This window comes from Panthera leo, chromosome A2, assembly GCF_018350215.1.
Source record: "Panthera leo isolate Ple1 chromosome A2, P.leo_Ple1_pat1.1, whole genome shotgun sequence".
Classification (NCBI taxonomy): domain Eukaryota; kingdom Metazoa; phylum Chordata; class Mammalia; order Carnivora; family Felidae; genus Panthera; species Panthera leo.
In genome coordinates, this window is record NC_056680.1 from 55,766,903 (window position 1) to 55,784,069 (window position 17,167).

The following is a 17,167-nucleotide window of genomic DNA, read 5'->3' on the forward strand; positions in this document are numbered from 1 at the left end:
TTGCTAATACTGGCTGCAAGCATCTTGTTGTTCTTGAGCACTTAACAGGGACTGTCACTGTGGAAACCTGATACTCAGGGTTGGTCACCGGTACCTACCATCCAAACCACCAGCCCTGGAGCGGGTCCAGCCAGGTGACCAGGTGATGCCCAAAGGTGGAGAAATCATGGCACCTGTGAGATCCCCTGGCCTCGGGAGTACTGGGGATCCTCTCTGCCAGGGAGGACTGGCCCTGAGGGAGTTCCACAGCCACGAGAACTCATTAGCTCACAGTGCTGTCTGGATACTCACTCCAGGGCACGTGAGGCCAACAAGAAAGCACACAGGCACCCAGATTCTCCCTCAACTGCACACACGGAGGGAGACACAAACACCCCACAGCTACAGGCACACCCCCAGGCATGTACACACAAATGCACAGACGCAGGCACAGATGCTCACAGGCAGACATGCACCAGCCGTGTGTTCGGCCACGGCCCAGCCCACGTCCGGCCACCCTGCTGATTCTTCGACCCTTCCCGCCTCGGTTTTCCGGATGGTCCCAGGATGAAGAGGGCATGCCCCGCCATATGCTCCTGTGGATCCCTGAACCTCCCTGGAATGGGTCGTCTTCTTCGTCACTGTCCCTCTGCCCCAGAAGGGGAAGTTCCTGGAACACAAATATTGAAGGAAGAAAGGAAAGAGGGAAGGAACAGGGAACAAATGGAGGGAGGCAGAGACCTAATCGTGATAAAATGCGACAGTATGATGTAAATATGCCAGGGCCCATTCAGGATTTGTTGGGCCCTGTGTTTATACAATGGGGGAGGGGAGCTGTTTTTCAACTAGGAAGACCAAAATGATGAATACTGATGAGAGAAAGAGCCTTGGAAGGGGCCTGTGTAAGTGAGGGCCCTGGTGCTGAACAGGAAATCTGCACCTGTCAACATGCTTGAAACATGGACATGTTTCTAATACTAACATTCTAACACATGCAGGAACACAGACACTAGAAGCCTGGAGTCCCAGACACATATGCACATGCACACACACACACACACACACACACACACACACACGTGTGCACAGCTCTAGGCTCTGGTTGCTCTCCAGCTGGGCCCTCTGGACACCAGTCTTCAGAGGCCCCTGCAGCCCTCACTTAGAAATTAGGCCCTGGCCCAGCTGCTTGCACATCAAATGAGTGTGTGCTGATGGACCCACCCCCAGGTGTGCACTTTGATGTTTCAGAGGAGTGGACTCTATTCCTGCCTCCTCACCTGGAGCCCCAACCCATGCCTACCTGCCCGCTATGAGCTGCCTTCACGCCACAGGGCCAGGGGGACGAGGTGGGTGCTGTCTCTGGAGAGGGGCTTGGCCAACATTCAGTGAAGCGTCAGCTGCTGGCCCTTAGAGCCGGCAACACCCCCCAGCATGCCTCCCCAACACATTCTACTGCCTTTTCCCAAGGATGGGACACCGAGGCCCAGGCAGGGAGGTCGTGGGCCCTGTGCAGTTTCTCTTGGGGAATAGCAGTATGTGACACACACACACCCATCACAAGCATTTCTGGAATGCCAAAGATTATAAAAGGTTTTCTTATTCAATGCAGGAAAGCATAAAGCAAACGAAAATGGCTTGTAATGCTGCTGTGCAGCTAATCCCAGTGGCATTTTAAAAATAATGCAGGCATACATTTAGAAAATGCAAACGGTTCCAAAAGATTACAAAGTGAAAACCCGAACCTTCCTTGCTGTCTCAGTCCCTCTCCCCGGAGATGATCACTCTTTGCATTTCCTTCCCGAATACGTTGCTATACTGGCTTTTACTGAAGAAAAGAGAAGAATCACTCTGCCCACTATTTCGTACCTTGCCAGTTTCCCACCTAAAACACATCTCTGCAGATCTGTCCACGTCAACATGGCCCAATCTGTTGCCTTCTTTTTAATGGCTGTGCTTTATTCCATGGTCTGTGCTCTCTGTCAAGGTGTATTTATTCCCAGTTTCTTTCCTCTTAAACACTGTACCTCGATGTACTATTAGTATTTCCGTAGGGCCAGTTAAAGCAGAGGCACTCCATCAAAGAGTATATGGGTTTTTAATTCCGGTAGAAATTGCCAAAATGCCCTCCAGAAGGGTGGCATTAATTTGCACTTTTATCAGCAATATACAAAAGAGTCTGTCTCCCTACACTGTTAACAATTTTGTCAAACAGAGTGAAAAGTCAGATCTCAGTGTTTCTTAACAGCTTTGCTGAAACATAATTCACATGCTATACAGTTCACCCGCTTTACGTGTTTACAGTGAGGTGTTTACAGTTGTGTCTCCATCAGCATGATTAATCGTAGGGCATTTTCATCGCTCCAGAAAGAAACCCTGCAGCCATTAACAGTCACTGCCCAGTTTTCTCCCTCCCTTAGCTTCTAGCAACGGTCAGTCCACTTTCTGCATCTCTAGATTTGCCTATTCTGGACATTTCATAAAAATGAAATCCTATGGGGCGCCTAAGTGGCTCAGTGGGTTAAGCGTCTGACTTTGGCTCAGGTCAAGGTCTCACGGTTGGTGGGCTCGAGCCCTGCATCAAGCCCGGTGTGGCGCCCCACAGCATGGAGGCTGCTTGGGATCCTCTCTCCTCCCTCCCTCTTCGCTCCTCCTCCACTCGCGCTTTTTCTGCCTCTCTCAAAATAAATAAACTTTAAAAATGAAATCATATTGTATGTAGTCTTTGGCGTCTGACTTATTTCACTTCGCATAACATTTTCAAGGTTGTTCCAAGTTGCCACACGCATCAGCACTAACTCCCTCTTTATGGCACAACATTCCGTTATGTGGATAGACCACATTTTGCGTATCCATTCATCAGACGATGGACGCTTGGGTTGTTTCAGGGCTTTGGGGCTCTTGTGAATAAGGCTGCTGTGAACATGCACGCACACATTTTTGCGTGCATGTGTGATTTCATTTCTCCTGGGTATATAGGATTTGGTGTCGTTTTAATAGGCGCTTCTTTTAATTTTGAGTGAGGTTGAACATCTTCAAGAATTGCCTGTTCAAATGCATTGCCTATTTTACTGTGAGGTGGTCTGCATGTTTTCTATCTGTGATATTGTGATTTATGACAAGAAATATATATTTGGTCTTCATCCCTTTCTGGGCATCAAGCCCCTAAAACCCTTGGAATTTTCTAAGCAATGAGAACCATACAGGGTGTCTTTTTTATGTTAATGGTGGTACTTTGGGAAAGCATCTGTGGGTGGGAGCTGGTTGCCAAGGGACCCATGTGATGAGAGGGCTGGAACTTTTAACTTTTAACTCCGACCTCCAAGGAGGAGAAAGGCGCTGGAGATTGAGTTTGGTCACCAATGGACAAAGGTTTAATCAACCATGTCTAGGTAATGAAACCTCCATAAAAACCCTAAAGGACTGGGTTTGGAGAGCATCTGGGCACATGAACATGTGGCGATCTGGGGAGAGGGGGATACTGAGGCTCCTCACCCTTTCCCCACACACCTTGCCCTTTAGCTCACTCTTCTATCTGGTTGTTCTCGAGTTCTGTCCTTTCATAATAACCCAGTAAGTAAACTTTTCCTGAGTTCTGTGAGCTGCTCTAGCAAATTAATCAAACACAAGGTGGGGTCATGGGAACCTCTGATTTATGGCCAATCTATCAGAAGCACAGGTGACAACCTAGACTTGCCGTTGGCATCTGAAGTGGGGCAGTCTTGTGGGACAGAGGCATCTGAGGCTGTCTCCTGGTAGAGAGTGGCAGGATTGAACTGTAGGATTCACAGCTGGTGTCTGCGAATGGCTTGGGAGTGGGGAAAACACCCGCACACTGTACTTGGGGAGCAGGATTATAACTGGTGTTGGAATCACACTATCGATCTGAGCTCTTTGTTAATCAAGAAAACGTAGTCCGTTGTCTGGCACATGTATCATAAACACACTTTTCCAGTTTGCCATTTGTCTTTTGACTTCATTTGTGGTATTTTGTGACATTCAAACATCGACATTCTTTATGTGTTCACAGTTACTCACCTTTCCTTTTTTTAGGCCTATAACCAGCTTAGGCAGGTGTTTCCCACCACGATGATAAATCTCTCCATGACATCCTGGTTTTCGTTCCTCCTCCCTCTTCTTTTGTAACGATTCAAACTTGGATCTACGTGGGGTTTATTCTGGTGCCAGGGATAAAAATCCAGTGTTCTTTGTAGATGGTGAAATAATCGTTTCAACATTATTGATGGAAGAACCCTTCTCGTCACCACCAGTTTGAAATTTCTTTACCGCAAATTCACCTTTTACCACTTTACCATAAATTTCATGTTCCAGTGTCTTCAAACCTGCTTCAAGACCCTCCAACGCAGTGCTTCTCGATCCTGGTTGCACATCAGAATCATGTGGAGGCATTTAAGGAAGCACCAATATCCGGATCCCACCCATTGGATCAGAATCTCTGGGGGGTAGGGCCAAGTATCACTTTGTTTTATTCATCTGCTTTTTTTGGAAGCACTATATGGGTCCTAATATAAAGCCAGGCCCAGGAACTAGTCACCCCACTGACTCTTCCAGCTATTTCTTCTTTTCTTAAATTTTTTTTAATGTTTTATTTATTTTTGAGAGAGGGAGAGAGACAGAGCATGAGCAGGGGAGGGGCAGAGAGAGAGGGAAACACAGAATCTGAAGCAGGCTCCAGGCTCTGAGCTGTCAGCACAGAGCCTGATGTGAGGCTCAAATTCACGTACCGTAAGATCATGACCTGAGCCGAAGTCGGACACCCAACTGACTGAGCCATCCAGGCGCCCCTCTTTCTTCTTTTCTACCAAACTCTGTTTTAATAGGGTTGGACCTGCCGTGACTCTTCTTTTTCAGAATGACCTTGGCCATTTTTCACATTTGCATTTTTCCAGATGAACTTTATTATCATCAAAAAAAAAAAACCTGTTATTAAAAATCAGGCCACACTGATCTTATTTTCAGTCAACAAATATTTATTGAGCACCTACTACTTGCCAGGCACTAGGGGATGGAGGAGTGAACATGATAAGAATTTCTGCCTTCCAAGACCTCACCCACTATTGGAAAGGGACATACGAGTGCGGTCCAGGAACAATTCTCTGAGGAGGTGACGTCTGAGTCTAGTCTGCATGTTATCTCTGGTCCCAGGAGGCAGGCCTGGCAGTGGTCTCCCCAACATCCCCTTCCCCTGTGCCTTGCTGACGACACCCCAGCTTTGTTTAGGGCAGCAATGTGGCTTGCCTAGGTGACACCTTCGTTTTCCCGGGCTCTGTTGCACACAGTTCTGGCCAAGGAGGCCAGATTACGCGGTATTACTAAACCAAATGGCATTCAAAGACAAGAAAAGCTGACTCAATGCCAACAACTGCTTACCTCTAGTAGCGTGAAGAAAATAAATCCTTGCGTTTAAGTCACCAAGAAATGGACTGTTTGGGGGTGCCTGGATGGCTCAACCAGTTAAGCATCTGACTCTTAATTTCAGCCCAGGCCATGATCTCACAGTTCATGAGTTCGAGCCTCACATCTGGCTCCATGCTGATAGCATGGGGTCTGCTTGGGATTCTCTCTCTCTCCCTCTCTCTGCCCCTCCCCCTCTTGCACATGCTCTCTCTCTCTCTCTCTCTCTCTCTCTCTCTCAAAATAAATAAATAAACAAAAAAAAGAGAGATGGACTTTGTTACTTATGCCTGAAAAGCATTCCTGATACAGCCTCCCCCCGGGACTTTGTCAAATAACCCATCCATGTTCTTGACATTGCAAATTCAACAAACAAGTAGGAATGACTTGGCAACATAGAACAGTAGAGGAACCATTCTAAAACTTAACAAGATCTGGGCACCAGCATCTTGGTTTTTCTTTTAATTATGGTTTAAAAAAATAACAAGATTAATCATAACTATTTTGAAGTTTACAGCTCAGTAGTGTCGAATATATTCACATTGTCATCTGACGGAATTCCAGAACTTTTTATCTTATAAATTGGAAACTCTCTACCCATTAAAAAACAACTCCCTGGCCCCCTCCCCGGCTAGCCCTGGTAACCACCATTCTACTTTCTGTGTGTGTGAATTTTTTTTAAATATATATACATTGTTTATTTTCAGTAACAAATAGGTCCTATTTTCTATGCATCAAAACAAGAGTAATTGTGGCCTCCTTGATCCGGAAAAGGTATGCATGTGAGTCCAGACAAATAATATTTGTCTAATGCTAACTATTAGTGTTCTTGAAATGCCTGCACCTCTAAAGTAAAATTATATTAATTTGATCACTCTAGGGATGTCACAGAAATGGAATCATACAGTATTTGTCCTTTTGTGACTGGCTTATTCCAGTGAGCATACTGTCCTCAAGACACATCCATGTTGTAGCATGTGATACGATTGCCTTCTTTTTTTACGTCTGGATAGTATTCCTGTTTTCTTTATTCATTCTTACACTGATGGACATTTGGGTTGTGCCCACCTCTTGGCTAGTGTGAATAATGCTGTTATGAACATGGATGTGAAAATACATCTTTGACAGCCCGCTTTCAATTCTTTTGGATATACACCCAGAAGTGAAATGTGCTGGGTCATATGTTTAATTTTTTGAGCAATTTCCACAGTGCCTGCAGCATTTTACGTTCCCCAGAAGAGTGCACAATGGTTCCAATTTCTCACATCCTTGCCAACACGTGTCATTTGCTGGTTTGTTTGTTCTTGATAGTGGCCATCCTAATGGGCGTGAAATGGTTTCTCATTGTGGTTTTGATTTGCATTTCCCTGATGATGAGTGATGTGGAGCATCTTTTCACATGCTTGTGGGCAAGCATATATATAAGCATATATATAAGATCTGTATATCTTCTTTGGAGAAATGTCAATCTTGTCCTTTGCCCATTTTTTACTTGGTTGATGTTGAGTTTTAGGAGTTCTTTATATATTCTGGATATCAGCCCCTTATCAGACATACAATTTGAGAATATTTTTTTCCCATTCTGTAGGTTGTGTTTTCACTCTATTGATTGTGTCCTTTGCTACACAGAAGTTGTTAAGTTTGCTGCGGTCCTATTTATTTTTGCATTTGCGGCCTGTGCTTTTGGGGTCGTATCCAAAAAGAATCACTGCAGAATCCAATGTCATGAGGATTTCCCCCTATCTTTTCTTCTAGGAGTTTTATGGTTTTGGGTTTTACGTTTAGGTCTTTTATCCATTTTAGCGTGTGAGTTTTTGTGTATGAAACATGCTCTGTGTGGCCAAGAAGTGTGTGGGCCTCAGGAAAATTGAGGTTCTGACACTTGGCCATGGTTGGGCCTAGACACCGTTCTCATCAGATTATTGGATCACAGGGCTGGTACATCTTTGGTGGGACGGGCCCTTCCCCAGTACCAGTGAGGATGCCCACTGGTCCTCATCTTAGGGACTTTCATTCAGCAATCGCCAGACCTTCATCACCCCCTCCATTATCCACAAGGTCATATGTACATCATTCAGGCAGCACGCATTACCTTGATCTTCCCAAGGGCCATTGGGGGTGGTGGGCAGGCCAAGAAGGATGCTCCTTTTGCAGACAAGAAATGGAAAGCTTAGGGGTATCCTCACGTCCCAAGTATGATTCTAACTGCAGAACTCTTCCTTCTATACTGAGGTTTTCCTCTCTATGAATATTTTTAAAAATTGCTGATACAATCATATGGTATATACAACAATCCATCCTGGGAGAACTGAGCTGAAAGAAACAATTTTAACGAAATTTTAAATCATTATATATAAAAATGCTGCTTTCAGCTTTGTTTGGAGTAGCCACAAACATTGGCTTGGAATTGGGTTGGAATGTTCCCAAATACCAAACAATAAGGAAATGGTTAGACCAATGAGTGGAATCCTTTGCAGTTAAGGGAAATCCATCCCATGACGACTCTGGGAGATGTAAAAATGCATACCCTAACCTAGCAGAACTGTGTGGAACCCGTTTATAAATAAACACTGACTACATAAAAGCCATTTATACCGTGTTGGTCAACTTCTCACATGTGCTCACAGCCATTTTTACCCTTCTCTTGCCCTCTGGCATCGCACGCAGCCAATGGTCAGCAGTGGAACAACACTGAAGGATGGGAAGGCGAGAGAAGTCAAAGTATTTCTCCTTTTCTCTGCTCCCTGTGACATCTCTGGCAATGTGGCAGGTGGTTCTCCTCTGTGGCTTCTCCTTCTTGTCCCCCAGGGACTTTTTGTGGCCCTAGCTCCTACCAGGAAGGCTCCTCCCATGATTCTAGCTCTTGCGAGGCAACCCCAGCTCCTGGGTAACATGGAACACTGATGCCTGTCGCTGTCCAGAGGAATGACGGTGGCTTCCTTCTGGGCTAATCAGTGGGATACCTCACCCATTTGGCTCCCAACTGCTCTATTACCTGAGGAACCAATTCCCTGTATTAAATTCCATCTGAGCAGTTTGTGTTTTCCTGGCTATACCCAGGCTGATACCTACACTGATGGAAAAAAAAATTTTTTTTCACATTGTAAAGATGGTGTGTGTTCATTGTGCAAAATACGGAAAATCCAGAAACATATACAAATGGAATAAAAATCAGCCATAATCCCACTACCTAAATTTTAGCTCTATTACCATTCCTTACATTTTTAAAATATGTGATACTGTATCCTATATAATTTTATAATCTGCTTTTTTAGCAAACAGCATAGCACGCAATTTCTCCATGTTGCTTATGAATTCCTTATAAATAATGTTTTGGATGGCTGTGCGTAATATATCATCAACTGGATGTAATTATTGTTGGACATTTAAACAGGTCTTTTTTTGCTAGTATAACTAATGCTATAATTAAAATCTTTTTGTATATAGGATTTTCCCTCCTGAATTTCAGATTACTTCTTTAACTAAATTGAACCAAAGGTGTGAATAATTTAAAGGTCCTTGGTATACATTGTCAAATTACATCCTATAACTACTGAACCTGTTTACACTCCCAGAACCTCATGAGAGGACCTTGTCGTACCATTAAGGATGGGACCTTCTATGCTTTGGATTATAAAGCTCCTTAACTGATAGGAGAAGTGCTCTTATACATGACATAAAATGTCAACAATCCCAGTGGGTCTAGGCAGAAGGGCTCATTTCCTGGGGGCAAGCATAGGAGTACAGGAAAAAGCCATGCATCCATTAGCTATTGTTGCATCCAAAACTTAAAGCCTTAAAACAACAAATACTCGGGGCACCTGGGTGGCTCAGTCGGTTAAGCTTCCAACTTCGGCCTGGGTCACGATCTCGTGGTCCATGAGTTTAAGCACCACATCAAGCTCTGGGCTAACACCTCAGAGCCTGGAGCCTGCTTAGGATTTTGTGTCTCCCTCTCTCTCTGCCCCTCCCCCAGTCATGCTCGCTCTCTCTCTCTCTCTCTCAAAAATGAATAAACATTAAAAAAATGTTTTTAAAAAACCCAAATGCTCATTACTTCCTGTGAGCCTATGGATCACTTTGGTGGTTCTGCTAATTTGGGTCAAGCTTTGGTGATCTTGGCTGGGGTCAGTTAGGATGCCTTGGCTGGGATGACTCAACCTTCTGAGTTTGTCTACTCTTAACTCACTAAGTGTATCTCTCACATCCTTCCAACCAGTTAGCCCAGGGATGTTGTCATGGCAGTGACAGGATTCAAGAGACAAAGCCACAACAATCAAGGGCTTTTTCAAGCTTCTGCTTGTATTAAGTCTCCCTCTATTCCACTTGCCAAAGCAAGACACAGGTCTTGACATAGGTCAAGCCTATGGCCAGTGTGGGATGGCACTACCAATGGATGTGACTAGTAGGAAGCAAGAAACATGGGGGCCCTTGCTACAGTCCATCTACCACAAGCTGCATCCTCGGCAGATGGGAATGTGATCGCCATAGCAACCAGCAAGGGCCACTCCTGAGGCCCAGAAGGTACGAAGACAATATCTCAGTGGAGGCTGCTGACCTGCCTTCAACACATACATTGCATTGCATTGCATTGCATTGAGGGAATAGGAAGGGTGGAATGTTTGAATCAACACCCTAGAGGAATGAGATCTGGAAGGAAAAATTAAGTTGGGGGACAAAAAATAAAGAAAAGTACAATTCTTACATGCCTGAGTTTAGCAACTAGCATTCAAATGCACAATGAATGAGAAAAGAATTGGCCTCGGGCAGAATGGAGAGAGGGCAGGAAAACACTAGCATCTTATGAAAAAATTTCCAATGTTGGAGGGATACGAAGCCTCCCATTCCTTTGGAATTGCCAGTTTGGGACCAGTAGGGTCCTTAAATATCAACCAGCATAATCCCCTCATTTCAGAGCCCAGGAAACAGAAGCTCAGGGAGGTTAAATAACTTGTCTGAGATCTCCTGGCAAGCTAATAATGCAGGAGGTGAGAACCCGCCTGTGGTTGTCTCTGCTATGCTGAGCTGCTGCTGGGGTTTGCTGCAAACACTCAAATTGCTTCTTAATTGGAGTCTCCTGCTTAATTAGCTGCTTCCTGAGCAGCCTGTGCTCCCTGTTTGGAAATCTCAATCAACATCATCATCTCTAAATTGGTGTGACCTCGCTCTTCTCATGTCTTCCGTACAGGGATTTGCTTCATGGTTTCGCCCAGTAGGACAGCTGGGGACTGGAGAGGGCTTGCAAACGGCATTTGGAGAGAGCGTGGCTGTTCTCACCACCACCCTCTGCTCCTGGGACTTCTGAACAATCCACAACCTCACCAGGAGGGTCAGGACTGGGCAACAGGCAGATTGGGCTCAATGCTAGGTTTGCCACTCACCTCCCATGTAATCTTGGGTAAATCTCTGTCCCTCTCTCAGTCTCAGTGACCACTAAAAGTCTCCCCTACATTAAGGTTACCAGGTTTAGTGGGGCACCTGGGTGGCTCAGTCTGTTGGGCATCTGACTTTGGCTCAGGACATGATCTCATGGTTTGTGAGTTTGAGCCCTGCATCGGGCTCTGTGCTGACAGCTTGGAGCCTGGAGCCTGCTTCAGATTCTGTGTCTCCCTTTCTTTCTGCCCCTTTCCTGCTCATGCTCATGCTCATGCTCTGTCTCTGTCTCTCTCTGTCAAAAATAAATAAACATTAAAAAAATTACCAGGTTTAGCAAATAAAAATAAAATGCTCAATTACATTTGGATATCAGTGAACAATAAATATTTTAGCGTAAGTATATTCATGCAGGATGGGACATACTTATACTAAAGTTTTTTGTTGTTGTTTAACTGAAATTCAAATTCAACCGGGCATCTTGTATTTTGTGTAACTCTACCCCAAATGGAAAATTCCATTCCATTTTGCTCTCTATAAGCTGCCTGGTGCAGCACTCAGAGCAGAGAGAGGTTGGGCTAAGGCATCTGCTGCTAAGTATGAATCCCAGATCTGTCACTTGCTCCTTTGTGATCTTAGGCAAGTCCCTTGCCCTCTCTGAACCTCAGTTTCCTAAGTTACAAAACGGACATGTTAATTTCTGATTGGTTTTCTCTCAAGACTAGGTGAGCATAAGTGAAAAGGTATAATTAGCCTCTTATAGACTGCAAAATGTGCTACAAGCTAGAACATTTTTTAAGAACCCACTGCATGTGACACACTCCACCAGCTATTATAAGACATAGTGATGGCAGTGCAATTGGGAAGACGTTTGTGTAAGAAACAAAATGCCTGAGACTGCCTTTCAGAATTCCTTCATACAGTGAAATTTCGTCAGGAACCTCAATTTGGCCTGCTATGAACTGATAAGGAATTAGACACTTTAGGGGAAAATCTGTGACGTGCTGGGAAAGAGTCATGCCTGGGCTTGATTCCAGAAAGAGAAGGAGTGTCTTTGGACAAGTTGGGCTTTCCAATTTCCACTGGGGAGGGGACCTGACTAATCCAGTGATCACATGCTTCGGTTCGAGTAGAATCTTTCCCATCTCACCTTCAGGCCTTGGATATGCCTCTGCTGTTGGGGTGAGCTGCATTTGATTCCCACCTTCTAGGAGCCTGGACTGATGGGGTGCACATCAGTGGAATTGCCAGCCCAGAACAGCCTCTTATTAAAAGAACTCTCTCAGCCACCCGGAGTATGGGAGAAAATATTTGCAAATCATCTATTGGTAAGGGATTGTTTCCAGAATATACAAAGAACTCTTCCAACTCAAAAAAAAAATCAAAAATGGGAAAAGGATTTGAATAAGTATTTCTCCGTAGGAGATACACAGACGGCCGGTAAACGCACAAAAAGATGGTCAGTATCACTCATCATTAGGGAAATGCAAGTCAAACTACAGTGAGATGCCACTTCACACCCATTGGGATGCCTATAATTTAAAAAAAACACCAGCAAACAAACAAAAAACAGAAAACGACAAGCGTTGGTAAGAACGTGGCGTCATTGGAACCTCATGCGCTATTTGTGGGAATGTAAACTGGTGCAGCCTCTGTGGAAAACAGTATGGCAGCGCCTCACAAAATTAAACATAAAACTACTATATGATCCAGCCATTCCCCCTGTGGATATGTACCCCCAAACAATTGAAAGCAGGGTCTCCAAAAGGTATCTATACACCGATGTTCAGAGCATTGTTCACGACAGCCAAAAGGTGGAAACAAACCAAATGTCCGTTGACAGATGAGTTGGTAAACAAAACGTGGCCATACCCATGCAATGCAGTATTATTCAGTCTTTTTTTTTTTTTAACATTTATTCATTTTGGAGAGACAGAGTGCAAGCAGGGGAAGGGCAGAGAGAGAGGGAGACACAGAATCTGAAGCAGGCTCCAGGCTCTGAGCAGTCAGCGCAGAGCCCGACGTGGGGCTCGAATTCGTGAACCGGGAGATCATGACCTGAGCTGAAGTCGGATGTGTAACAGACTGAGCCACCCAGGCACCCCACAGTATTATTCAGTCTTAAGAGGTAAGGAAATTCTGTGTTCACTTCGGCAGCACATATACTAAAAAAGAGGGAAGGAAATTCTGATACATTACAACATGGGTGAAACTTGCAGGCATTGTACGAAGTGAAACAAGCCAGACGCGAAAGGACAAACACCGTATGATCCCGCTTATATGAGGTCTCTAGAGGAGTCAAAGGCACAGAGACAGAAAGTAGGATGATGGTTGGCAGGGGTTTGGAGAGGGGGATGGGGAGTTAGTGTTTGATAGGGACAGAGTTTCAGTTCCAGAGGATGAAAAAGTATGGGCGTGGATGGTTGTGATGGCTGCACAATGACATGGAGGTACTGAATGCCACTGAAGTGTGCACTTAAAAACGGTTAAATGGCAAATTTTATGTTATGTGTGTCTTACCACAATGAAATACAATGAGGGGTAAGGAAGTGGCCCAAATGGGTTAAAAATGAAAGAACCCTTTCCCTTTGGGAAAGCAGCCCCCACCCCCACTTCAGTCCAAAAGATTCTCCAGGGGTGGGCATTTAATTCACACGCAGACCATGATTGGTCCGGGACAGGTGTACGACCCGAGCTGGACCAGTGAAAACCCTTTCTGGGACTGGGGTTGGAGCCTTTGGAAAAGACAGCTTCTCTGGGGAGGCTGCGAAATTAATGGATGAGGAACATACACCAGGAACTGCTGGTGAGCCCTTTGCCTCCGGATCTGAAGAGCCTAGCTGAGAGTGAGGCCAACTCATCAGGAAGCAAAGTGGGGAGATAGAGAGACAAGACCCCAGATTGTTTGAGGCATGCTTGAAGCCAGTTCAAGGCCTGCAATCAGTTCCTGCAGTCCACAAACTGCCTTTGTTTTGGTCTGAGCTAGATTTTCTGTCACTCGCCACTGATGGATGCAAGGCTCCATTCCGCTAAGATATGCAGAGAGAGGCTTCAAATGAGGGCAAAAGCCTCCAGTGGCTCAGCCCCATGTTACTGATGGATTCATACAAACTCCTATACATTGAATGCCTGCTCCCCTCAGGCCTTAAACAGGCAAACCTCAAGGCAGGCAATTTCCACCAGTGTTTGGGATCCAATAGCCACACTTTGTGGGCAACCTGAACAGGGCTTTAGGAATGTGAGCCATATCCCATGCCCTCTCCCCCAAACTCACCCCTCATGGTGGCACTCAAGGCTCACCCTAATTTGGCAACCCCCCAGCTCTCTACCGCAGAACCTTCCCCACCCATGTGATTTCAGCCACACTCTAAAGCCCAGGAGATGGGCTCTGCTTCCCAGCCTCTCCACTTTCCCTCTTTCTGCCCTGTTAATCCCCATCTTTCACTCATTGACTATCTACATAAACATAGCACATTGCCATCCCCTCGGAGACATGTCCTTGATTTCTGTGCCCCTAATTGACACTTAGCCGACCCACTTTGACAGCCTCCAAGAGCCCTTGGTCTGAACCTGGAGAAAAAGAGCATTCTGGAATATCTCAAGTATCAGAGCTCCAGCCTGAGCCTATGCTGAGCTTGCCCTGGGCTTGGAGTGGTCCAGGCACATCTGAGAAGCCAAGAGGGTTAAAGAAGAGTCACCAAGTGGCCATTCTCGAGACTCGAGCCTACATATGGGCCCTCTCTGAGCTTCAATTTCCACATCTACAAAGGGTGGATAGGAAGTAATACCATGGGGGCATCTGGGTGGCTCAGTCGGTTAAGCGTCTGACCTCAGCTCAGGTTATGATTTTATGGTTTGTGAGTTCAAGCCCTGCACTGGGCTCTGTAGTGATAGCTCAGAGCCTGGAGCCTGCTTTGGATTCTGTGTCTCACTCTCTCTCTGCATGTCCCCCGCTTGTGCTCCGTCTCTCCCTCTCTCAAAAAAAAATAAACATTTTTTTAAGAAAGGAAATAATACTATGTACCTCATATAGTTGTGATGAAATTAAGTAACATAAGCTTTCCATGACTACTATATCCCGCCATACATTAGCATTTACATGCAGGGGTTAAATCATATGCACATTCACTTTCAGTAAATTAACCCCTTAACACTCCCTGAGTTCCCACCCATGCAAATTCGGTGTTTGTCTTCACTGTCCCAAGGAAAACAAGGCCACAGCCAAAATGCAAAGAAACAAGAAGTTAATGATTAGCTTTTGAACTTCTGAGGGCCCTAAATTCTGTTAATTTCAGGACTTTTCAAGGGAAAATTGACTATAATGCATTTTGAGTCTTACATGCAGGCTTTAGAACATAACCGCCGCATAAGACAGAAGTTCCTGTATGTCCTCCAGTCGCCTCCTCTGCCAAACCGCTGGATCTAGGGTGTTGGAGGCTAGTCCAAAGACCTCAGTTGTGGTGGCTGAGAGGGCCAGGCAAAGAGAGGGCCAGCTGCCAAGTCCCATCCATAGCTCCATTGCCTGAACTGTGGAACACCAGCCCTGCAAAGTCTGGGGGAAGCTCATTTTCTGCCTTGCCAGTTCTCTCCTGGCCCTGATGCCTGAATAGCTCTGTAAAGATAAGTCTGCCTGTGGTGGTCAAGGACAAGAAGGAAACACACAGCCATCATTTCTACGTTGTGACAGGGTGCCATGATGGTGGATGGTCGTTTACTCTGTGTTGCAGTTGCCCAATTAGAGGGATTTAGGGTTTTGGTTTTGTCTTGAAGAGATGTTGCTGTTTAGAAGTTGTATTTCACTTCCTAGTCCAAATGAAGTAAAAAAAAAAAAAGTCACTTTAGAGCAAATTGTGTTTATTTTCAGAAGATTTATTAAGTGCCTCCTTTTATTTTACCTAAGTTACAAAGTTAGCTTACCTAAAAAGCAAGTGTGGAGGGTACCGATTGCCTTGGGAGGAGATTACAAGGGGACCCACCAGCTAATCAAAGCTAGTGGCTGGGGAAAAGTTGGGGAAATTTGCATTAGCACCAAATTACCTCTTGGGCACATAGTAATCAAGATCCCATCCTGTTCTCTTTAGAGATTCCACTATAGTAAACCTGTCTGGAAGACTGGGGTGTTTCGACTAAAGACCCCTTGCAAGAATGGACATGAAGAAATCACCATTGGGACATATTGACTCAATGTTCAATGTGTGGATGGAGGGAAGACTTGTACCAGAACTAGGAACCCTGGCATGGTGGGCATGATTTGAAGACGATGGCTGAACATGAGAGTATACACCACAGCCTCAAATAGTGTGGGACAGTGCTGTGGCCAACTGAAGGATCCAGGCCAGTGAGAACATCAGCACAGGATCAGGTTGCATGGGACCAACGTTCAACAGAAATACCCTGTGGCAGGGACAGAAATAATCCCAGCTAAAAACCGGGCACTGCCACAGGCTTGGTCAAACTCTCAAGAGTTCCTCTGGGGAGGGGTGCCTGGGTGGCTGAGTCAGTTAAGCGATTGACTTCCGCTCAGGTCATGATCTTGCAGTTTGTGAGTTCTGTGCTGACAGCTCAGAGCCTGGAGCTTGCTTCAAATTCTGTGTCTCCCCCTCTCTCTCTCCACCCTCCCCAACTCGCGCTCTGTCTCTCTTTCAAAAATAAATAAACATTAATAAAAAGTATAAAAAGAAAAGCTGTGTTAAAAAAGAGTTCCTTTGGGGGTAAAAAAGAAAAAGGAGAGTTCCCTTGAATTGCTAGACTGAGTAATTCCTCAAAGTTTTCCAACAATTCAGGAAGAAAAACAACTTATCTAGTATAGGCAGACTCAAGTCTGTTTTAATATGAAAAATTAGAGGTGAACATCCTTTGTACTCCCAAACTGCTAAATTAAGCACAAGCTATCCTTAATTTTGTTGTTAAACTGTCTTTTCAATGACCCCTCCCCCCCTTTTGTCACAGTCCCTACCTGAGGATTCTCTTTTCCTTTTTTTGTTTGCTCCTAGGTCTGCAGCTGTGACTGCAAAATCATGGGTTTGATTATTGGGATAAGGTTTAATTACCTCTCACTTGAAATGGAAAGCATAAACTAGACCAGGTAGGCATGTAAGGTAACTAATTTCAATTTTTTCCCCAGCCTCGGTATCCATCCAGGACTGCTAAATTGATCACTTTGTCAATACATCTGAATTCCTTCTAATCGTGGTTCCGTTTCCCAGGAAGCTTTGGTTGTGCTGGAATTTGTGCAGGGCGAGGGAAACTTGAGCTTTGGGGCTGGCAGAGAGAGATCACGTCCTCAAGGGGCTGTGTCCAGGTTGTTCCGGAAAATCAGAACCCTCTCTTCCATATACTGATCTTTCCATACCCAGCCTTCCTTTTACTGAATCCTCTGTATTGGTTAGGATGAAAAATTGGC